The sequence below is a fragment of the Salmo salar genome, unplaced genomic scaffold (genome assembly GCF_905237065.1).
Source record: "Salmo salar unplaced genomic scaffold, Ssal_v3.1, whole genome shotgun sequence".
NCBI lineage: Eukaryota > Metazoa > Chordata > Actinopteri > Salmoniformes > Salmonidae > Salmo > Salmo salar.
In genome coordinates, this window is record NW_025548356.1 from 272,501 (window position 1) to 298,166 (window position 25,666).

A 25,666-nucleotide genomic window follows, 5' to 3' on the forward strand; every position below is an offset into this window, starting at 1 on the left:
TTATTATTATTGTAATTATTATTAATCTCATTATTATCATTATCATTATTATTACGATCATTTATTTAACCTTCTACAAGTATAGTACACTACTTAGGCACCCTATTCCCTATATACATTATAGTGCACTGCTTAGGCACCCTATTCCCTATATACAGTTTATTTTAATGAAACCTTTATTTAATTAGGCAAGTCAGTTATGAATAAAATATTATTTACAATGAAGGCCGACACCGGCCAAACTCGGACGAGTGGGACTCCCACTCACGGGCCGGTTGTGATCCAGCCTGGATTCGAACCAGGGTGTCTGTAGTGACGCCTCAACCACTGAGACGCAGTGCCCTAAACCACCGCGCCACTCGGGAGCCCAGAATAAATTAAAAAAAGTGTTGCTAAGGTTACCAGTAATCAAGTATGTATCTTTTATTTTTAACAACATTATCAAACTATCAAAGACGGGACTGGACATTCCCAAAAGGTTGTTTACTTTGACCCAAAACATCGGTGGCCCTATCTAGTGCAAAAGTTCACACAATTCCTTCAACAAAAGTTATCCCCCTTTCTAGCCTTGTAATTACCAGACGATGACGGGAAATGAGATTTGGAATTTTTTTCTAACTTGCTGGACTCGTTTTTCCAACTGCCATTCATGAGCGTCAATCACGCCTTTCAAAACAATGTATCCCATCTACAAGACGCGCAAAACGACTTACCAAAATCAAAAAAGTGACTCTTAGACCACCTTAACCCTGACCTTAACCAAAAAAAACCCCACCCTCAGTGTTATGATGTTAGTACAAACGCAGCTGAAAACAAACAACAAAAAACAAAGTGAGGGATCAATCACATTTATTTATAAAGCCCTTTTTACATCAGCAGACGTCACAAAGTACATATAAAGAAACCCAGCCTAAAACCCCCAAAGGTGTATATCCTAACCAGCCTCAAAACTCATTGATTCTGCGTGGTAGTTATCTTAAAGTCATTGATTCAGTGTGGTAATGATCTTAAAGTCATTGATTCAGTGTGGTAATTATCTTATTAAAGTCATTGATTCAGTGTGGTAATTATCTTATTAAAGTCATTGATTCAGTGTGGTAATTATCTTATAGTAATTGATTCAGTGTGGTAATGATCTTAAAGTCATTGATTCAGTGTGGTAATTATCTTAACAATGTGAAGTGGAAGTGAGTCCAACCTGTTTCTTTCTCCCCTCCTGGGCCGACCACACCTCCCTTTCATCTCTCTCTCTCTCTCTCTCTCTCTCTCTCACTCTCTCTCCAACTGTCTCTCTCTCTCTCCAACTGTCTCTCCATCTCTCTCTCTCTCTCTCTCTCTCTCTCTCTCTCTCTCTCTCTCTCTCTCTCTCTCTCTCTCTCTCTCTCTCTCTCTCTCTCCAACTGTCTCTCTCTCTCTCCATCTCTCTCTCTCTCTCTCCATCTTTCTCTCTCTCTAAATTGTGAATCTGATTGGTCCTGGTGAAGCTACATCAACAATTCTGCACCGCTTTAAAAATATCCCGTCAAGCAATCACCTACACTTATGGGTTTATACCTATAGCATCCCATTAATAACAGATGGCAACAGTTAACCTACATCTATGGGTTTATACCTATAGTATCCCATTAATAACAGATGGCAACAGTTAGCCTACATCTATGGGTTTATACCTATAGTATCCCATTAATAACAGATGGCAACAGTTAGCCTACATCTATGGGTTTATACCTATAGCATCCCATTAATAACAGATGGCAACAGTTAGCCTACATCTATGGGTTTATACCTATTGTGTCCCATTAATAACAGATGGCAACAGTTAGCCTACATCTATGGGTTTATACCTATAGCATCCCATTAATAACAGATGGCAACAGATAGCCTACATCTATGGGTTTATACCTATAGTATCCCATTAATAACAGATGGAGATTTCAATTGCATAGTTAGGTCTACGACTACTAATGTCTTGAAATAGGAAGAAAAATATAAATACAATTTGAACAAGCAATCATGACAATCAAATTCACCGAAGCTGCTTCTTACCTGAGAATATCAGAGACGTTGTGTCGGCTAGGACCTGTAGACTACTCGGATGAGAAAGTACGCACCAATAACTTCACCTCTCTTTCTGAGAACTAAAGATGATCAACTCCTGGGCAGAGGGGGGGTTTTGTACGATGACGGAAAATGAGACTTGGAATTTTTTTCTAACTTGCTGGACTCGTTTTTCCACTGCCATTCATGAGCGTCAATCATGCCTTTCAAAAAAATGTATCCACCTACAAGACCTGCAAAACGACTAACCAAAATCAAAAAGTGACTCTTAAACTACCTTAACCCTGACCTTAACCCTGACCTTAACCCCACCCTCAGTGTTATGATGTTTGTTCAAACCCAGCTGAAAACAAACAACACAAAACAAAGTGAGGGATCAATCACATTTATTGATAAAGCCCTTCTTTCATCACACCGGCCAAACCCGGACGAATGGGTCTCCCAATCACGGGCCGGTTGTGATCCAGCCAGGATTCGAACCAGGGTGTCTGTAGTGACGCCTCAACCACTGAGACGCAGTGCCCTAAACCACCGCGCACTTTGGGAGCCCAGAAAAAAATAAGTGTTGCTAAGGTTACCAGTAATCAAGTATGTATCTTTTATTTTTAACATCATTATCAAACTATCAAAGACGTGACTGGATATTCCCAAAAGGTTGTTTACTTTGACCCAAAACAACGGTGGCCCTATCTAGTGCAAAAGTTCACACAAGTTCACCTTCAACAAAAGTTATCCCCCTTTCTAGCCTTGTAATTACCAGACTAGCCAACAGTTCTTGTCAGCTTGTGAAGCACGACCCATCCTCTGAAGGTGTAGAGAAGGCCTTTAAAGGTGTAAATCCTAACCAGCCTCAAAACTCATTGATTCTGCGTGGTAGATATCTTATAGTCATTGATTCAGTGTGGTAGATATCTTATAGTCATTGATTCAGTGTGGTAATGATCTTATAGTCATTGATTCAGTGTGGTAATGATCTTAAAGTAATTGATTCAGTGTGGTAATGATCTTAAAGTCATTGATTCAGTATGGTAATTATCTTAAAGTCATTGATTCAGTGTGGTAATTATCTTATTAAAGTCATTGATTCAGTGTGGTAATGATCTTAAAGTCATTGATTCAGTGTGGTAATGATCTTAAAGTCATTGATTCAGTGTGGTAATGATCTTAAAGTCATTGATTCAGTGTGGTAATTATCTTATTAAAGTCATTGATTCAGTGTGGTAATGATCTTAAAGTCATTGATTCAGTGTGGTAATGATCTTAAAGTCATTGATTCAGTGTGGTAATTATCTTATTAAAGTCATTGATTCAGTGTGGTAATTATCTTAAAGTCATTGATTCAGTGTGGTAATTATCTTAACAATGTTAAATGGAAGTGAGTCCAACCTGTTTCTTTCTCACCTCCTGGGCCGACCACACCTCACTTTCATATCCATCTCTCAGTCTCTCTCTCTCTCTCTCTCTCTCTCTCTCTCTCTCCAACTGTCTCTCTCTCTCTCCATCTCTCTCTCTCTCTCTCTCCATCTTTCTCTCTCTCTAAATTGTGAATCTGATTGGTCCTGGTGAAGCTACATCAATAATTCTGCACCGCTTTAAAAATATCCCGTCAAGCAATCACCTACACTTATGGGTTTATACCTATAGCATCCCATTAATAACAGATGGCAACAGTTAACCTACATCTATGGGTTTATACCTATAGTATCCCATTAATAACAGATGGCAACAGTTAGCCTACATCTATGGGTTTATACCTATAGCATCCCATTAATAACAGATGGCAACAGTTAGCCTACATCTATGGGTTTATACCTATTGTGTCCCATTAATAACAGATGGCAACAGTTAGCCTACATCTATGGGTTTATACCTATAGCATCCCATGAATAACAGATGGCAACAGTTAGTCTACATCTATGGGTTTATACCTATAGCATCCCATTAATAACAGATGGCAACAGATAGCCTACATCTATGGGTTTATACCTATAGTATCCCATTAATAACAGATGGAGATTTCAATTGCATAGTTAGGTCTACGACTACTAATGTCTTGAAATAGGAAGAAAAATATAAATACAATTTGAACAAGCAATCATGACAGTCAAATTCACCGAAGCTACTTCTTACCTGAGAATATCAGAGATGTTGTTTCAGCAAGAACCTGCAGTTTGTAGACTACTCAGATGAGAAAGTACGCACCAATAACTTCACCTCTCTTTCTGAGAACTAAAGATGATCAACTCCTGGGCAGAGGGGGGGTTTTGTACGATGACGGAAAATGAGACTTGGAATTTGTTTCTACCTTGCTGGACTCGTTTTTCAACTGCCATTCATGAGCGTCAATCATGCTTTTCAAAACAATGTTTCCACCTACAAGACAACATTAACCCTGACCTTAACCAAAAACCCCACCCTCAGTGTTATGATGTTTGTTCAAACCCAGCTGAAAACAAACAACAAATACAAAGTGAGGGATCAATCACATTTATTCATAAAGCCCTTCTTACATCAGCTGACGTCACAAAGTGCTGTACAGAAACCCAGCCTGTCAGATAGAGCAGCATGATTACAGTTCTCTATACTGTCAGATAGAGCAGCATGATTACAGTTCTCTAGACTGGCAGATAGAGCAGCATGATTACAGTTCTCTATACTGTCAGATAGAGCAGCATGATTACAGTTCTCTATACTGTCAGATAGAGCAGCATGATTACAGTTCTCTATACTGTCAGATAGAGCAGCATGATTACAGTTCTCTATACTGTCAGATAGAGCAGCATGATTACAGTTCTCTATACTGTCAGATAGAGCAGCATGATTACAGTTCTCTATACTGTCAGATAGAGCAGCATGATTGCAGTTCTCTATACTGTCATATAGAGCAGCATGATTACAGTTCTCTATACTGTCAGATAGAGCAGCATGATTGCAGTTCTCTATACTGTCAGATAGAGCAGCATGAATGGTCCATAGAGTACACCACGCCACCCTCCCGATTAGACGATCCCGCAGGTGACGAAGCTGGATGTGGAGGTCCTGGGCTGGCATGGTTATATGTGGTCTGCGGTTGTGATGCCGGTTGGACCTACTGCCAATTTCTTTAAAATAACTTTGGAGTCGGCTTATGGTAGAGAAATGAACATTCAATTCTCTGGCAACAGCTCTGGTGGACATTCCTGCAGTCAGCATGCAATTTGCACGCTCCCTCAAAACTTGAGACATTTGTGGCATTGTTTTGTGTGACCAAACTGCACATTTTAAAGTGGCCTTTTATTGTCCTCAGCACAAGGTGCACCTGTGTAATGATCATGCTGTTTATTCAGCTTCTTGATATGCCACACCTGTCAGGTAGATGGATTGTCTTGAAAAAGGAGAAATGCTCACTAACAGGGATGTAAATATATTTTTTTCATCTCTTCAAACATGGGACCAACACTTTACATGTTGCGTTTATATTTTAGTTTAGTAAACTCAGCAAAAAAAGAAACGTCCTCTCACTGTCAACTGCGTTTATTTTCAGAAAACTTAACGTGTAAATATTTGTATGAACATAACAAGATTCAATAACTGAGACATAAACTGTACAAGTTCCACAGACATGTGACTAACAGAAATTGAATAATGTGTCCCTGAACAAAGGTGTGGTCAAAATCAAAAGTAACAGTCAGTATCTGGTGTGGCCACCAGCTGCATTAAGTACTGCGGTGCATCTCCTCCTCATGGACTACACCAGATTTGCCAGTTCTTGCTGTGAGATGTTACTCCACTCTTCCACCAAGGCACCTGCAAGTTCACGGACATTTCAGGGGGAAATTTCCCAAGCCCTCACCCTCCGATCCAACCGGTCCCAGACGTGCTCAATGGGATTGAGATCCGAGCTCTTCGCTGGCCATGGCAGAACACTGACATTCCTGTCTTGCAGGAAATCACGCACAGAATGAGCAGTATGGCTGGTGGCATTGTCATGCTGGAGGGTCATGTCATGATGAGCCTGCAGGAAGGGTACCGCATGAGGGAGGAGGATGTCTTCCCTTTATCGCACAGCGTTGAGATTGCCTGCAATGACAACAAGCTCAGTTCGATGATGCCGTGACACACCGCCCCAGACCATGACGGACCCTCCACCTCCAAATCGATCCTGCTCCAGAGTACAGGTCTCGGTGTAACGTTCATTCCTTCGGCGATAAACGCGAATCCAACCATCACCCCTTGTGAGACAAAACCGCAACTCGTCAGTGAAGAGCAATTTTTGCCAGTCCTGTCTGGTCCAGCGACGGTGGGTTTGTGCCCATAGGCGACGTTGTTGCCTGAGATGTCTGGTGAGGACCTGCCTTACAACAGGCCTACAAGCCCTCAGTCCAGCCTCTCTCAGCTTATTGCGGACATTCTTAGCACTGATGGAGGGATTGTGCGTTGCTGGTGTAACTCGGGCAGTTGTTGTTGCCATCCTGTACCTGTCCCGCAGGTGTGATGTTCGGATGTACCGATCCTATGCAGGTGTTGTTACACGTGGTCTGCCACTGGGAGGATGATCAGCTGTCCATCCTGTCTCCCTGTAGCACTGTCTTAGGCGTCTTCCAGTACGGACATTGCAATTTATTGCCCTTGCCACATGTGCAGTCCTCATGCCTCCTTGCAGCATGCCTAAGGCACATTCACACAGATGAGAGTCAGTAGAAAGACCTCTTTAGTGTACTAAGTTTTCATAACTGTGACCTTATATGCCCACCGTCTATAAGATGTCAGTGTCTTAACGACCGTTCCACATGTACATGTTCATTAATTGTTTATGGTTCATTGAACAAGCATGGGAAACAGTTAAAACCCTTTACAATGAAGATCTGTGAAGTTATTTGGATTTTTATGAATTATCTTTGAAAGACAGGGTCCTGAAAAAGGGACGTTTCTTTTTATGCTGACTTTATATATTAAATAATAGGTCTGACTCAGATCACCGGCATACATGTGACAGTAAGATACCAACTGACCTGTTCTAGAATCCTCATGTGACAGTAAGAAACCAACTGACCTGTTCTAGAATCCACATGTGACAATAAGAAACCAACCGACCTGTTCTAGAATCCTCTTAACAACACAAACAGTCAGGGCCCAACCTTACCCGGAAACACACAGGCTATTATAAAGCATCTATTCCCCAGTAACCCAGAGGCACATACTTCCCGCAAAACCATCTCAGATCTGATCACATCCTGTTTATCCACCTTGTCGAGCGTAAACAAAAAATGAACAGCATTCCCAAAGCTATAATTATCCCTCCGTCTCCTCCCACCACCCGAGGAAACTTTTTTTTTACCTCTAGTGAATGGTTTATAGTTCTATACCTCTAGTGAAGGGTCTATAGTTCTATACCTCTAGTGAATGGTTTATAGTTCTATACCTCTAGTGAAGGGTCTATAGTTCTATACCTCTAGTGAATGGTCTATAGTTCTATACCTCTAGTGAATGGTCTATAGATCTATACCTCTAGTGAAGGGTCAATAGATCTTTACCTCTAGTGAATGGTCTATAGTTCTATAGTTCTTTACCTCTAGTGAATGGTCAATAGTTATATAGATCTATACCTCTAGTGAATGTTCTATAGTTATATACCTCTAGTGAAGGGTCTATAGTTCTATACCTCTAGTGAATGGTCTATAGATCTATACCTCTAGTGAATGTTCTATAGTTCTTTACCTCTAGTGAATGGTCTTTAGATATTTACCTCTAGTGAATGTTCTATAGTTCTGTACCTCTAGTGAATGGTTTATAGTTCTATAGTTCTATACCTCTAGTGAATGGTCTTTAGATATTTACCTCTAATGAATGTTCTATAGTTCTCTACCTCTAGTGAATGGTCTATAGTTCTATACATCTAGTGAATGGTCTATAGTTCTATAGTTCTTTACCTCTAGTGAATGGTCTATAGTTCTTTATCTCTAGTGAATGGTCTATAGATCTTTACCTCAAGTGAATGGTCTATAGTTCTATACCTCTAGTGAATGGTCTATAGTTCTATACCTCTAGTGAATGGTCTATAGTTCTTTACCTCTAGTGAATGGTCTATAGATCTTTACCTCTAGTGAATGGTCTATAGATCTATACCTCTAGTGAATGGTCTATAGTTCTATACCTCTAGTGAATGGTCTATAGTTCTATAGTTCTTTACCTCTAGTGAATGGTCTATAGATCTTTACCTCTAGTGAATGGTCTATAGTTCTATACCTTCATTGAATGGTCTATAGTTCTTTACCTCTAGTGAATGGTCTATAGATCTATACCTCTAGTGAATGGTCTATAGTTCTATACATCTAGTGAATGGTCTATAGATCTATACCTCTAGTGAATGGTCTATAGTTCTATACCTCTAGTGAATGGTCTATAGTTCTATAGTTCTTTACCTCTAGTGAATGGTCTATAGATCTTTACCTCTAGTGAATGGTCTATAGTTCTATACCTTCATTGAATGGTCTATAGTTCTTTACCTCTAGTGAATGGCCTGTAGTTCTTTACCTCTAGTGAAAGGTCTATAGTTCTATACCTTCAGTGAATGGTCTATAGTTCTGTAGTTCTTTACCTCTAGTGAATGGTCTATAGATCTTTACCTCTAGTGAATGGTCTATAGTTCTATACCTTCAGTGAATGGTCTATAGTTCTATACCTCTAGTGAATGGTCTATAGTTCTTTACCTCTAGTAAATGGTCTATTGTGTACTATCCTCAGACTACTAGCTGGTTAGATGGGCACATTTTATACTAGTCTGGTCTGAAAGGTAGTAGCCTCGGGCTAGTGGATCTACTAGTCTGGTCTGAAAGGTAGTAGCCTCGGGCTAGTGGATCTACTATTCTGGTCTGAAAGGTAGTAGCCTCGGGCTAGTGGATCTACTAGTCTGGTCTGAAAGGTAGTAGCCTCGGGTTAGTGGATCTACTAGTCTGGTCTGAAAGGTGGTAGCCTCGGGCTAGGGGGCTAGCTCACTTTCCATCCCTGACTATAGTTGTGTTCGAATACTCATACTAACCGCACTAATGAACTAATAGTACATAGTATATACTCATTAAGTATGTAGTATTCAGTATTTTAGTATGGGTATTCTAACACAGTTCTAGAATCCTCATCCTCATGTGACAATAAGAAACCAACTGACCTGTTCTAGAATCCTCTTAACAACACAAACAGTCAGGGCCCAACCTTACCCGGAAACACACAGGCTATTATCAAGCATCTATTCCCCAGTAACCCAGAGGCACATACTTCCCCCAAAACCATCTCAGAACTTTTCACATCCTGTTTAGCCACCTTGTCGAGCGTAACCAAAAAATGAACAGCATTCCCAAAGCTATACTTATCCCTCCGTCTCCTCCCACCACCCGAGGAAACTTTTTTTTTACCTCTAGTGAATGGTTTATAGTTCTATACCTCTAGTGAAGGGTCTATAGTTCTATACCTCTAGTGAATGGTCTATAGATCTATACCTCTAGTGAATGGTCTATAGTTCTATACCTCTAGTGAATGGTCTATAGATCTTTACCTCTAGTGAATGGTCTATAGTTCTTTACCTCTAGTGAATGGTCTATAGATCTTTACCTCTAGTGAATGGTCTATAGTTATATACCTCTAGTGAATGGTCTATAGTTCTATACCTCTAGTGAATGGTCTATAGTTCTAGTGAATGGTCTATAGTTCTATACCTCTAGTGAATGGTCTATAGTTCTATACCTCTAGTGAATGGTCTATAGTTCTATACCTCTAGTGAATGGTCTATAGTTCTAACCCTCTAGTGAATGGTCTATAGTTATATACCTCTAGTGAATGGTCTATAGTTCTAGTGAATGGTCTATAGTTCTATACCTCTAGTGAATGGTCTATAGTTATATACCTCTAGTGAATGGTCTATAGTTCTACACCTCTAATGAATGGTCTATAGTTATATACCTCTAGTGAATGGTCTATAGTTCTACACCTCTAATGAATGGTCTATAGTTATATACCTCTAGTGAATGGCCTATAGTTATATACCTCTAGTGAATGGTCTATAGTTATATACCTCTAGTGAATGGTCTATAGTTCTATACCTCTAGGGAATGGTCTATAGTTCTTTACCTCTAGTGAATGGTCTATAGTTATATACCTCTAGTGAATGGTCTATAGTTCTATACCTCTAGTGAATGGTCTATAGATCTTTACCTCTAGTGAATGGTCTATAGTTATATACCTCTAGTGAATGGTCTATAGTTATATACCTCTAGTGAATGGTCTATAGTTCTACACCTCTAATGAATGGTCTATAGTTCTATACCTCTAGTGAATGGTCTATAGTTCTATACCTCTAATGAATGGTCTATAGTTCTTTACCTCTAGTGAATGGTCTATAGTTCTATACCTCTAGTGAATGGTCTATAGTTATATACCTCTAGTGAATGGTCTATAGTTATATACCTCTAGTGAATGGTCTATAGTTCTATACCTCTAATGAATGGTCTATAGTTCTTTACCTCTAGTGAATGGTCTATAGTTCTATAGTTCTTTACCTCTAGTGAAGGGTCTATAGATCTATACCTCCAGTAAATGGTCTATAGTTCTATACCTCTAGTGAATGGTCTATAGATCTATACCTCTAGTGAATGGTCTATAGTTCTTTACCTCTAGTGAATGGTCTATAGATCTATAGATATTTACCTCTAGTGAATGGTCTATAGTTCTATACCTCTAGTGAATGGTCTATAGTTCTATACCTCTAGTGAATGGTCTATAGATCTTTACCTCTAGTGAATGGTCTATAGTTCTTTACCTCTAGTGAATGGTCTATAGATCTATAGATATTTACCTCTAGTGAATGGTCTATAGTTCTATACCTCTAGTGAATGGTCTATAGTTCTTTACCTCTAGTGAATGGTCTATAGTTCTATAGTTCTTTACCTCTCGTGAATGTTCTATAGTTCTATAGATCTTTACCTCTGGTGAATGGTCAATAGATCTTTACCTCTAGTGAATGGTCTATAGTCCTATACCTCTAGTGAATGGTCTATAGATCTATACCTCTAGTGAATGGTCTATAGTTCTATAGATCTTTACCTCGAGTGAATGGTCTATAGATCTTTACCTCTAGTGAATGGTCTATAGTTCTATAGTTCTTTACCTCTAGTGAATGGTCTATAGATCTTTACCTCTAGTGAAGGGTCTATAGTTCTATAGTTCTTTACCTCTAGTGAATGGTCTATAGTTCTATACTTCTAGTGAATGGTCTAGAGTTCTATACCTCTAGTGAATGGTCTATAGATCTTTACCTCTAGTGAATGGTCTATAGTTCTATAGTTCTTTAACTCTAGTGAATGGTCTATAGTTCTTTACCTCTAGTGAATGGTCTATAGATCTTTACCTCTAGTGTATTGTCTATAGTTCTATAGTTCTTTACCTCTAGTGAACGGTCTATAGTTCTATACCTCTAGTGAATGGTCTATAGCTCTTTACCTCTAGTGAATGGTCTATAGTTCTAGTGTTCTATACCTCTAGTGAAATGTCTATAGATCTTTACCTCTAGTGAATGGTCTATAGTTCTATACCTCTAGTGAATGGTCTATAGTTCTATACCTCTAGTGAATGGTCTATAGTTCTTTACCTCTAGTGAATGGTCTACAGATCTATAGTTCTTTACCTCTAGTGAATGGTCTATAGTTCTATACCTCTAGTGAATGGTCTATAGTTCTATACCTCTAGTGAATGGTCTATTGTTCTATACCTCTAGTGAATGGTCTATAGTTCTATAACTCTAGTGAATGGTCTATAGATCTTTACCTCTAGTGAATGGTCTATAGTTCTATACCTCTAGTGAATGGTCTATAGTTCTATAGTTCTTTACCTATAGTGAATGGTCTATAGTTCTATAGTTCTATACCTCTAGTGAATGGTCTATAGTTCTATAGTTCTATACCTCTAGTGAATGGTCTATGGTTCTTTACCTCTAGTGAATGGTCTATAGTTCTTTACCTCTAGTGAATGGTCTATAGTTCTTTATCTCTAGTGAATGGTCTATAGATCTTTAGCTCTCGCGAATGGTCTATAGTTCTATACATCTAGTGAATGGTCTATAGTTCTATAGTTCTATACCTCTAGTGAATGGTCTATAGTTCTATAGTTCTAGTGAATGGTCTATAGTTCTATACCTCTAGTGAATGGTCTATAGTTCTATACCTCTAGTGAATGGTCTATAGTTCTATACCTCTAGTGAATGGTCTATAGTTCTATACCTCTAGTGAATGGTCTATAGTTCTATAGTTCTATACCTCTAGTGAATGGTCTATAGTTCTATACCTCTAGTGAATGGTCTATAGATCTATACATCTAGTGAATGTTCTATAGTTCTATAGTTCTTTACCTCTAGTGAATGGTCTATAGTTCTTTACCTCTAGTGAATGGTCTATAGATCTTTACTTCTAGTGAATGGTCTATAGTTCTATACCTCCAGTGAAATGTCTATAGATCTTTACCTCTAGTGAATGGTCTATAGTTCTATACCTCTAGTGAATGGTCTATAGTTCTATACCTCTAGTGAATGGTCTATAGATCTTTACCTCTAGTGAATGGTCTATAGTTCTTTACCTCTAGTGAATGGTCTATAGATCTATAGATATTTACCTCTAGTGAATGGTCTATAGTTCTATACCTCTAGTGAATGGTCTATAGTTCTTTACCTCTAGTGAATGGTCTATAGTTCTATAGTTCTTTACCTCTCGTGAATGTTCTATAGTTCTATAGATCTTTACCTCTGGTGAATGGTCAATAGATCTTTACCTCTAGTGAATGGTCTATAGTCCTATACCTCTAGTGAATGGTCTATAGATCTATACCTCTAGTGAATGGTCTATAGTTCTATAGATCTTTACCTCGAGTGAATGGTCTATAGATCTTTACCTCTAGTGAATGGTCTATAGTTCTATAGTTCTTTACCTCTAGTGAATGGTCTATAGATCTTTACCTCTAGTGAAGGGTCTATAGTTCTATAGTTCTTTACCTCTAGTGAATGGTCTATAGTTCTATACTTCTAGTGAATGGTCTATAGTTCTATACCTCTAGTGAATGGTCTATAGATCTTTACCTCTAGTGAATGGTCTATAGTTCTATAGTTCTTTAACTCTAGTGAATGGTCTATAGTTCTTTACCTCTAGTGAATGGTCTATAGATCTTTACCTCTAGTGTATTGTCTATAGTTCTATAGTTCTTTACCTCTAGTGAACGGTCTATAGTTCTATACCTCTAGTGAATGGTCTATAGCTCTTTACCTCTAGTGAATGGTCTATAGTTCTAGTGTTCTATACCTCTAGTGAAATGTCTATAGATCTTTACCTCTAGTGAATGGTCTATAGTTCTATACCTCTAGTGAATGGTCTATAGTTCTATACCTCTAGTGAATGGTCTATAGTTCTTTACCTCTAGTGAATGGTCTACAGATCTATAGTTCTTTACCTCTAGTGAATGGTCTATAGTTCTATACCTCTAGTGAATGGTCTATAGTTCTATACCTCTAGTGAATGGTCTATTGTTCTATACCTCTAGTGAATGGTCTATAGTTCTATAACTCTAGTGAATGGTCTATAGATCTTTACCTCTAGTGAATGGTCTATAGTTCTATACCTCTAGTGAATGGTCTATAGTTCTATAGTTCTTTACCTATAGTGAATGGTCTATAGTTCTATAGTTCTATACCTCTAGTGAATGGTCTATAGTTCTATAGTTCTATACCTCTAGTGAATGGTCTATGGTTCTTTACCTCTAGTGAATGGTCTATAGTTCTTTACCTCTAGTGAATGGTCTATAGTTCTTTATCTCTAGTGAATGGTCTATAGATCTTTAGCTCTCGCGAATGGTCTATAGTTCTATACATCTAGTGAATGGTCTATAGTTCTATAGTTCTATACCTCTAGTGAATGGTCTATAGTTCTATAGTTCTAGTGAATGGTCTATAGTTCTATACCTCTAGTGAATGGTCTATAGTTCTATACCTCTAGTGAATGGTCTATAGTTCTATACCTCTAGTGAATGGTCTATAGTTCTATACCTCTAGTGAATGGTCTATAGTTCTATAGTTCTATACCTCTAGTGAATGGTCTATAGTTCTATACCTCTAGTGAATGGTCTATAGATCTATACATCTAGTGAATGTTCTATAGTTCTATAGTTCTTTACCTCTAGTGAATGGTCTATAGTTCTTTACCTCTAGTGAATGGTCTATAGATCTTTACTTCTAGTGAATGGTCTATAGTTCTATACCTCCAGTGAAATGTCTATAGATCTTTACCTCTAGTGAATGGTCTATAGTTCTATACCTCTAGTGAATGGTCTATAGTTCTATACCTCTAGTGAATGGTCTATAGTTCTTTACCTCTAGTGAATGGTCTACAGATCTATAGTTCTTTACCTCTTGTGAATGGTCTATAGTTCTATACCTCTAGTGAATGTTTTATATATCTATAGTTCTAGTGAATGGTCTATAGATCTTTACCTCTAGTGAATGGTCTATAGTTCTTTACCTCTAGTGAATGGTCTATAGTTCTATACCTCGAGTGAATGGTCTATAGTTCTATACCTCTAGTGAATGGTCTATAGATCTTTACCTCTAGTGAATGGTCTATAGTTCTATACCTCTAGGGAATGGTCTATCGTTCTACACCTCTAGTAAATGGTCTATAGTTCTATACCTCTAGCGAATGGTCTATAGTTCTATACCTCTAGTGAATGGTCTATAGTTCTATACCTCTAGTGAATGGTCTATAGTTCTTTACCTCTAGTGAATGGTCTATAGATCTATAGTTCTTTACCTCTAGTGAATGGTCTATAGTTCTATACCTCTAGTGAATGGTCTATTGTTCTATACCTCTAGTGAATGTTCTATAGATCTATAGTTCTAGTGAATGGTCTATAGATCTTTACCTCTAGTGAATGGTCTATAGTATTTTACCTCTAGTGAATGGTCTATAGTTCTTTACCTCTAGTGAATGGTCTATAGTTCTTTATCTCTAGTGAATGGTCTATAGTTCTTTACCTCTAGTGAATGGTCTATAGATCTATACCTCTAGTGAATGGTCTATTGTTCTATACCTCTAGTGAATGTTCTATAGATCTATAGTTCTAGTGAATGGTCTATAGATCTTTACCTCTAGTGAATGGTCTATAGTATTTTACCTCTAGTGAATGGTCTATAGTTCTTTACCTCTAGTGAATGGTCTATAGTTCTTTATCTCTAGTGAATGGTCTATAGTTCTTTACCTCTAGTGAATGGTCTATAGATCTATACCTCTAGTGAATGGTCTATAGTTCTATAGTTCTTTACCTCTACTGAATGGTCTATAGTTCTATAGTTCTATACCTCTAGTGAATGGTCTATAGTTCTTTACCTCTAGTGGCATAGTATCTAGAGAATGGTCTATAGATCTTTACCTCTCGCGAATGGTCTATAGTTCTATACATCTAGTGAATGGTCTATAGTTCTATAGTTCTATACCTCTAGTGAATGGTCTATAGTTCTATAGTTCTAGTGAATGGTCTATAGTTCTATACCTCTAGTGAATGGTCTATAGTTCTTTACCTCTAGTGAATGGTCTATAGATCTATAGTTCTTTACCTCTAGTGAATGGTCTATAGTTCTATACCTCTAGTGAATGTTCTATAGATCTATAGTTCTAGTGAATGGTCTATAGATCTTTACCTCTAGTGAATGGTCTATAGTATTTTACCTGTAGTGAATGGTCTATAGTTCTTTACCTCTAGTGAATGGTCTATAGTTCCTTATCTCTAGTGAATGGTCTATAGTTCTCTATCTCTAGTGAATGGTCTGTAGTTCTATACCTCTAGTGAATGGTCTATAGTTCTATACCTCTAGTGAATGGTCTATAGATCTTTACCTCTAGTGAATGGTCTATAGTTCTATACCTCTAGTGAATGGTCTATAGTTCTATAGTTCTTTACCTCTAGTGAATGGTCTATAGTTCTATAGTTCTATACCTCTAGTGAATGGTCTATAGTTCTTTACCTCTAGTGAATGGTCTATAGTTCTTTATCTCTAGTGAATGGTCTATAGATCTTTACCTCTCGCGAATGGTCTATAGTTCTATACATCTAGTGAATGGTCTATAGTTCTATAGTTCTATACCTCTAGTGAATGGTCTATAGTTCTATAGTTCTAGTGAATGGTCTATAGTTCTATACCTCTAGTGAATGGTCTATAGTTCTATACCTCTAGTGAATGGTCTATTGTTCTATACCTCTAGTGAATGGTCTATAGTTCTATAGTTCTATACCTCTAGTGAATGGTCTATAGTTCTATACCTCTAGTGAATGGTCTATAGATCTATACATCTAGTGATTGGTCTATAGTTCTATAGTTCTTTACCTCTAGTGAATGGTCTATAGTTCTTTACCTCTAGTGAATGGTCTATAGATCTTTACCTCTAGTAAATGGTCTATAGTTCTAGTGTTCTATACCTCTAGTGAAATGTCTATAGATCTAGTGTTCTATACCTCTAGTGAAATGTCTATAGTTCTAGTGTTCTATACCTCTAGTGAAATGTCTATAGATCTTTACCTATAGATCTTTACCTTTACCATATTATTTATATTTTAACTTTGAACTTTCTTCAAATTATAATTCTACCATTCCAGTGTTTTACTTGCTATATTGTATTTACTTCACCACCATGGCCTATATATTGCCTTTACCTCCCTTATCTCACATCATTTGCTCACATTGTATATAGACTTATTTTTCTACTGTATTATTGACTGTATGTTTATTTTACTCCATGTGTAACTCTGTGTTGTATGTTGTCGAACTGCTTTGCTTTATCTTGGCCAGGTCGCAATTGTAAATGAGAACTTGTTCTCAACTTGCCTACCTGGTTAAATAAAGGACTTGTTCTCCACTACCCTACCTGGTTAAATAAAATAAATAAATAAAAAACATCAATCAACCAACCAATACATCAACCAGTCAATAAATCAACCAGTCAATACATCAACCAGTCAATACATCAACCAGTCAATACATCAACCAGTCAATACATCAACCAGTCAATACATCAACCAGTCAATACATCAACCAGTCAATAAATCAACCAGTCAATACATCAACCAGTCAATACATCAACCAGTCAATACATCAACCAGTCAATAAATCAACCAGTCAATACATCAACCAGTCAATACATCAACCAGTCAATACATCAACCAGTAAATACATTTGGGTACCAGGACATTAGGACCTGATAGTCGTTAGTGAGTTGGGTACCAGGACATTAGGACCTGATGGTCGTTAGTGAGTTGGGTACCAGGACATTAGGACCTGATAGTCGTTAGTGAGTTGGGTACCAGGACATTAGGACCTGATAGTCGTTAGTGAGTTGGGTACCAGGACATTAGGACCTGATAGTTGTTAGTGAGTTGGCTGTGGGTATCCTGCCTGGTTGGCCCTGTCCGGAGGTAACTTTAGACGGGATCCACTTTCTGCTGTTCTACCTGCGACTATTGAACCCTGACCTGTTCATGGGACCTTGATGGCCACATGTAGCCTACTCTTAAATCTCTATCTGGCACAGCCAGAAGAGGACTGGCCCACCCCTCAGAGCCTGGTTCCTCTCTAGGTTTCTAATCTCCACCCCTCAGAGCCTGGTTCCTCTCTAGGTTTCTAATCTCCACCCAGCACAGCCGGAAGAGGACTGGCCCACCCCTCAGAGCCTGGTTCCTCTCTAGGTTTCTAATCTCCACCCAGCACAGCCAGAAGAAGACTGGCCCACCCCTCAGAGCCTGGTTCCTCTCTAGGTTTCTAATCTCCACCCAGCACAGCCGGAAGAGAACTGGCCCACCCCTCAGAGCCTGGGTCCTCTCTAGGTTTCTTCCTAGGTTCTTGCCTTTCTAGGGAGTTTTTACTAGCCACTGTGCTTCTACATCTGCATTGCTGTGTGGGGTTTTAGGCTGGGTTTCTGTACAGCACTTTGTGACGTCAGCTGATGTAAGAAGGGCTTTATAAATAAATGTGATTGATCCCTCACTTTGTATTTGTTGTTTGTCTTCATCTGGGTTTGAACAAACATCATAACACTGAGGGTGGGGTTTTTGGTTAACGTGGTCTAAGAGTCACTTTTTGATTTTGGTTAGTCGTTTTGCGGGTCTTGTAGGTGGATACATTTTATTGAAAGGCGTGATTGACGCTCATGAATGGCAGTGGAAAAACGAGGCCAGCATGTTAGAAAAAAATTCCAAGTCTCATTTTCCGTCATCGTACAAAACCCCCGCTGCCCAGGAGTTGATCATCTTTAGTTCTCAGAAAGAGAGGTGAAGTTATTGGTGCGTACTTTCTCATCTGAGTAGTCTACAAACCGCAGGTTCTAGCTGAAACAACGTCTCTGATATTCTCAGGTAAGAAGTAGCTTCAGTGAATTTGACTGTCATGATTGCTTGTTCAAATTGTATTTATATTTTTCTTCCTATTTCAAGACATTAGTAGTCCTAGACCTAACTATGCAATTGAAATCTCCATCTGTTATTAATGGGATTATAGAAAACATAGATGGGACGCCATCGTTATTAATGGAACACTATAGGTATAAACCCATAGATGTAGGTTAACTGTTGCCATCTGTTATTAATGGGACACTATAGGTATAAACCCATAGATGTAGGCTAACTGTTGCCATCTGTTATTAATGGGACACTATAGGTATAAACCCATAGATGTAGGTTAACTGTTGCCAGAGAGTGATGAAAGGGAGGTGTGGTCGGCTCAGGAGGGGAGAAAGAAACAGGTTGGACCCACTTCCACTTCACATTGTTAAGATAATTACCACACTGAATCAATGACTTTAAGATAATTACCACACTGAATCAATGACTTTAAGATAATTACTGGTTCGAATCATGGCTGGATCACAACTGGCCCGTGAGTGGGAGTCCCACTCGTCCGAGTTTGGCCGGTGTCGGCCTTCATTGTAAATAATAATTTATTCTTAACTGACTTGCCTAGTTAAATAAAGGTTACATTAAAATAAACTGTATATAGGGAATAGGGTGCCTAAGCAGTGCACTATACTGTATATAGGGAATAGGGTGCCTAAGCAGTGCACTATACTGTATATAGGGAATAGGGTGCCTAAGCAGTGCACTATACTGTATATAGGGAATAGGGTGCCTAAGCAGTGCACTATACTGTATATAGGGAATAGGGTGCCTAAGCAGTGCACTATACTGTATATATGGAATAGGTTGCCTAAGTAGTGTACTATACTTTTAGAAGGTTAAATAATAATAATAATAATAATAATAATAATGATAATAATAATAATGATAATAATAATAATAATAATGATAATAATAATAATAATGATGATAATAATAATAATAATAATAATAATAATAATAAAGATAATGATAATAATGATGATAATAATAATGATAATAGAAATAATAATAATACTATTAATAATAATACAGTAATCTACAGTGAAAGCAGAGCAGAGGGCTGAAGACATTGGAAGCAGGCTGAAAAGACACCTACTGGTTGATAAGAGAATTATCTAATAAATGTAAATGAATCAATAAACCATGATGAATTATTAGTCATACAGCAGGGTTAATGAATAATCAATGTAATGATCAATGTAGGGATCGATTGGTCTGATTAGTTCCGGAAAGTCCAGGAACCACTGGAGAGGGAAAGAAATGTGTGTGTGCAATTAGTATAGAGAGATAGAGAAGCAGATGGTCAAGGGAGTAAAAGCTTCAGAGAGTTCCTAACCTTGAAGGAAAGGAACAGGCTGAGCTCTGGATAGTGATAAACAGTGTGAGAAGTTTATGGGGGATGCAGGTCACCAACAGTTTGTGTGTAAATGCATGTGCGTAAGTTAGCAAGAACTATATAATGACTGTTTTGTTATCCTGACCTCAGAACGTTCTCATGAATAAAGCTACAGAAACCTTTTGCAGAAAGCTGAGTCCTTGCCTAATTATTATAACCCATTGTCTTACAAACCTTGGGCATTAGTCAAGGCGAATTGATTATTGATTATTATCATCAAGATATTAAATTCCTTTAACACTGGTAAACACATAAGGGATACCGTTAATACAACTGGAAGTATTATGGGATTGCTTTTTTGAATATCAATGAACATCATGTGATTTTGGAATATTGACTAATCTCTAATTAATGTTGGTCAATGACATCATCCTTCAACAGCTGTTAATGGAAGATCCAATGGGGTTCATTTATGATTGATGTTGTGTGGTTCACCTCTACAGAGACATAAAAGGACATGGATATGAAGCCTCTGATGATTCTCCTCCTGCTAGCAGGTAATACACTGTGTGTGTGTGTGTGTGTGTGTGTGTGTCTGTGTGTGTGTGTGTGTGTGTGTGTGTGTGTGTGTGTGTGTGTGTTCCTTAGTGGTTAACCTTTCATTAGGTTAAACACGTTCTATATGTCTTGAGGGGATGCACAGCCTCATTCTACCACTACAGCCAGAAAAAAGGGTTATGTCCTTATCAGCCTATAGACGTTAATTTCATACCCCTGTAGTTGCAGCAAACTTGTTGTGTATTAAAGGTTTAAAAAAATACTTCTCAAGTAAATTTCCTATTTAAAATGTCAGACTTAATGTTGTCACCACCACCACTCCTCCTGCAGCAGCTGTCATCACCACCACTCCTGCAGCAGCTGTCATCACCACCACTCCTGCAGCAGCTGCTACCACCACCACTCCTGCAGCAGCTGTCACCACCACCACTCCTGCAGCAGCTGTCACCACCACCACTCCTGCAGCAGCTGTACAACCACCACCACCACTCCTGCAGCAGCTGTCACAACCACCACTCCTGCAGCAGCTGTCACCACCACCACTCCTGCAGCAGCTGCTACCACCACCACTCCTGCAGCAGCTGTCACCACCACCACTCCTGCAGCAGCTGTCACCACCACCACTCCTGCAGCAGCTGTCACCACCACCACTCCTGCAGCAGCTGTCACAACCACCACCACCACTCCTGCAGCAGCTGTCACCACCACCACTCCTGTTGTTGCATCAACTGACCCTCCATCTTCTAGTGAAGGAATCCTGAAGGTTCAGTTCAGTCTCGACCAGACGTTCAACTCAGATCTTTCCAAACCGTCCTCTTCAGAGTTCAAGACTCTGTCTACCAACGTGGTCACTAACGTAAGTATCAGGGCAATTCCACGCCAGCGTAGGTGGAAAACATTTCTGGTAGCTCAGATTGTTCTGGCAATTCTCACACAGAAACCTCCTTGGGAGGAAGGCTGTTTGACACTTGTTTTACTTTTTACGACAATCCATTTTTGGGACAATCATAGGGCAGCGGTCTAAGGCACTGCATCTCAGTGCTAGAGGCGTCACTACAGACCCTAGTTCGATTCCAGGCTGTATCACAACCGGCCCTGATTGGGAGTCCCATAGGGCGTTGCACAATTGGCCCAGCGTCGTCCTGGTTAGGGTTTGGTTGGGGGGGGTAGGCCATCAATGTAAACAAGAATTTGTTCTTAACTGACTTACCTAGTTAAATAAAGGTTTAATAAATAAATGTAATTGTCCATTTTAGACCTGTACATGCCTCCTGTAAACCCCTATCATCAGTGAGCAGTACATTCCTCCTGTAAAACCCCTATCATCAGTGAGCCTGTACATTCCTCCTGTAAACCCCTATCATCAGTGAGCCTGTACATTCCTCCTGTAAGCCCCTATCATCAGTGAGCCTGTACATTCCTCCTGTAAAACCCTATCATCAGTGAGCCTGTACATGCCTCCTGTAAACCCCTATCATCAGTGAGCCGTACATGCCAAGTCAAAAAGGATACTATTGAGAGGTCTATTTGTTATGAAAGACAATTTAACCAAAGCTTCTATTAATGCCGTCAAGGGCCCTGTTTTCATTGAACCTTTCATAATCCTATGTTAATCTTTCAATGCAGGTGAACAAGGTTTTTGCTAAGACCCGAGGATTCCGTCGTTCCATTGTCAACTCATTCAGGTAAGTGTATGAATTCTCATTACTGATTGACTAGGTTTCTGTTCTACCTTATGTTATTTGTACTACTACATTGATATTGATTACTGCATTGTTGGGTTTAAAGCTTGCTAGAAAAGGCATTTCAATGCACTTGTGCACATGACATTAAAACTTTGACGATTCTGGTGATGATGATGATGATTTCTGAAGGTGTCCATTTTCTCTCCTTCTCCTGAGTAGGAGTGGATCTGTAATTACCGACATGACCCTCGTGTTCGACAAGCAGTCTTCGGTTCCCAGCTCAAGCAGCGCACAGGCAATTCTCACCAACAGTTCCACCTCCCTGAACATTCTACCAGGCAGTATCAGTGTTGGTAAGTATTCATCTCCAGGGGCGGACTGGCCATCTGGCATTTTGGGCAAATGCCCAGATGGGCTGGTCCATTTTCAGCCCAGTGGGTCTGTCTAACGTGTTTTTCTGGGGGTGAAAATTATAATTATCTGGCTAATAATTGGGGGGAAAATGAGTCAATATGTTAAAAATACCAGGGCCAATTTCTGGTCCCAGTCCACCCCTGTTTCACTGTCACCATACACATCTATAAGAGCAAAGTCAACATTTGAACAGAAACATGAAAAGACAATCCACTTTTGTAATTAACTGAACAATTTCTCTGTTTTTCCTACTTTTTCAGGGTCATCAAACATATCAGGAAGTGCTCCCCGACCCACTGCCATCTCTCTGGCTGCCTTGCCTCTCAGTTTGGCTCTGTTAATGGTACAGCTGCTGGCTAGCTAATAGCCTGGGGCATAGCTGCTGTGGCTCTGCTAGCTGCTAGGCTAGCTAATAGCCTGGGGCATAGCTGCTGTGGCTCTGCTAGCTGCTGGCTAACCAATAGCCTGGGACATAGCTGCTGTGGCATTGGTTTAACCAATCAACGGTTTCCCAGCTCTCATAGATACAGCCTTAAAGCTAGAATCATTAGTTGCTAAACCCATTTTTTTCTTTTAAATTAATTTTTTTTCCCTTTTATTCTAGAAGAAAAAAAAAAAATGCCTCATGAGTTTAGCTCAACTGTCCTACCTCATCAGAACCCAAAATATAAACTTGTTTTACTCCAATGTTTCTAAACAATGCTAACAAACACTGTATAGCTTTAAAACATTATTAAAACTATAATTCTGATATCATGTATGGTCAGTCCTGGCAACCATAGCTCTGTCTATGAATTTGAGAGTGGTCACATTCGTATAGCCAAAAACAGAGAGCAGGTGTGAATTTGTTATTGTTTCAGTTAATGATTCTAGCTTTAATATGAATTACCTGCTTAAGCATGAGAGTACACAACACATTTTACATTTACATTTAAGTCATTTAGCAGACACTCTTATCCAGAGCGACTTACAAATTGGTGCATTCACCTTATGAGATCCAGTGGAACAACCACTTTACAATAGTGCATCTAAATCTTTTAAGGGGGGGTTAGAAGGATTACTTTATCCTATCCCAGGTATTCCTTAAAGAGGAGGGGTTTCAGGTGTCTCCAGAAGGTGGTGATTGTTAATTGGCAAAATTATATTGAGCGTCAATATTTTCTATATAACCTACACATTTACATTTTACATTTTAGTCATTTAGCAGACGTTCTTATCCAGAGCGACTTTCCTCGTTGTGAACTTGTAACGCGAGTAGGGCCAGTGTACTTTTCGTGACGAAGAGCTGCTGCTTACCGATTTGACAGCTGATTTGGATCAGTTACACCTCCGACATGTTATTTATTTATTAATGTTACCTTTATTTAACCAGGTAGGCTAGTTGAGAACAAGTTGCCAAACACTAGCTGTCGGCTATCGCTGGTAAACAGCTGATTGGATGGAAACTAAGCCCGTATCTTTCAAGTTATCATTATTATTATTATAATTATTATTATTATTAATTATTATTATTATTATTATTATTATTATTAATATTATTACTATTATTATTATTATTATTATTATTATTATTATTATTATTATTATTATTATTATTATTATTATTATTATTATTATTATTATTACTATTATTATTATTATTATTATTATTATTATTTATTATTATTATTATTATTAGTTATTATTATTATTATTAATATTATTATTATTATTATTATTATTATTATTATTATTATTATTATTATTATTATTACTATTATTATTATTATTATTATTATTATTATTATTATTATTATTATTATTATTATTATTATTATTATTATTATTATTATTATTATTATTATTATTATTATTATTATTATTATTATTATTATTATTATTATTATTATCATTATTATTATTATTATTATTATTAGTATTATTTATTGTTATTATTATTATTATTATTATTATTATTATTATTATTATTATTATTATTATTATTATTATTATTATTATTATTATTACTACTATTATTTCAAGTTACTATTATTATTATAATTATAATTATTATTATTATTATTATTATTACTATTATTATTATAATAATTATTATTATTACTATTATTTCAAGTTACTATTATTTAACACTTATAGGTTCTCACAGACATCAATTCATGATGTATTCACACTTGCACACTATTTATCCGTCAAATTTTTATACTGAAAATAACTAAAAGAAACAACAACTTTCCTATTGTACAATTTTTTAATTTTTAATTTTTAAATGTTTTATTTGATCATAGTTCCCTCTTTAATTATTAACTATATTTAAATTTAAATTCACCAGGACCGGGATGATATTTACTTTGAGTTATTTTGGGCATGTCACTGAAAATGTGGACCACTACAATGTTTTAATACTGTTGAAGAGCCTCGCCTGGTTTGTACTTGTCTTGTTATTATTAAATCTAATATATTATGTAACACTCAAGAATATAGATATGTAATTTGTTTCATTAGTGTTGGAATATAATGACATGTCAATATCCTTCTAGGGGTAAATCTCAATAGTTTGGTCTAATATCCTTCTAGGGGTACATCTCAATAGTGTTGTTTAATATCCTTCTAGGGGTACATCTCAATAGTGTGGTCTAATATCCTTCTGGGGTATCAAAATCAAATCAAATGTATTTATAAAGCCCTTCTTACATCAGCTGATATCTCAAAGTGCTGTACAGAAACCCAGCCTAAAACCCCAAACAGCAAGCAATGCAGGTGTAGAAGCACGGTGGCTAGGAAAAACTCCATAGAAAGGCCAAAACCTAGGAAGAAACCTAGAGAGGAACCAGGCTATGAGGGGTGGCCAGTCCTCTTCTGGCTTTGCCGGGTGGAGATTATAACAGAACATGGCCAAGATGTTCAAATGTTCATAAATGACCAGCATGGTCAAATAATAATAATCATAGTAGTTGTCGAGGGTGCAACAAGTCAGCAACGCAAGAGTAAGTGTGAGTTGGCTTTTTCATAGCCAATCTTTGAGAGTATCTCTACTGCTCCTGCTGTCTCTAGAGAGTTGAAAACAGCAGGTCTGGGACAGGTAGCACGTCCGGTGAACAGGTCAGGGTTCCAGCAGGTCTGGGACAGCAGGTCTGGGAAAGGTAGCACGTCCGGTGAACAGGTCAGGGTTCCA

General features: G+C 38.1%; 2 long non-coding RNA genes across 3 annotated transcripts in view; one reads left to right on the forward strand and one right to left on the reverse strand.

The window, feature by feature from the left end:
• Positions 1 to 4,306, reverse strand: part of LOC123732926 (uncharacterized) — a 7,155-nt gene extending 2,849 nt beyond the window's left edge. Inside the window, exon 1 of one of the 2 annotated variants that reach the window (XR_006763499.1) lies at positions 2,047 to 2,291. This is a non-coding gene — a long non-coding RNA (uncharacterized lncRNA). Of the gene's footprint in view, positions 1 to 2,046; positions 2,292 to 4,188 lie in introns of those variants that run through there. The other variant, XR_006763500.1, reaches the window with a different exon arrangement.
• Positions 4,307 to 18,333: 14,027 nt separating this feature from the next.
• LOC106594303 (uncharacterized) lies at positions 18,334 to 20,631 on the forward strand. The gene is made up of 3 exons (XR_006763493.1): positions 18,334 to 18,462; positions 20,341 to 20,394; positions 20,618 to 20,631. It is a non-coding gene; the product is annotated as an uncharacterized lncRNA (long non-coding RNA).
• Positions 20,632 to 25,666: the final 5,035 nt, after the last annotated feature.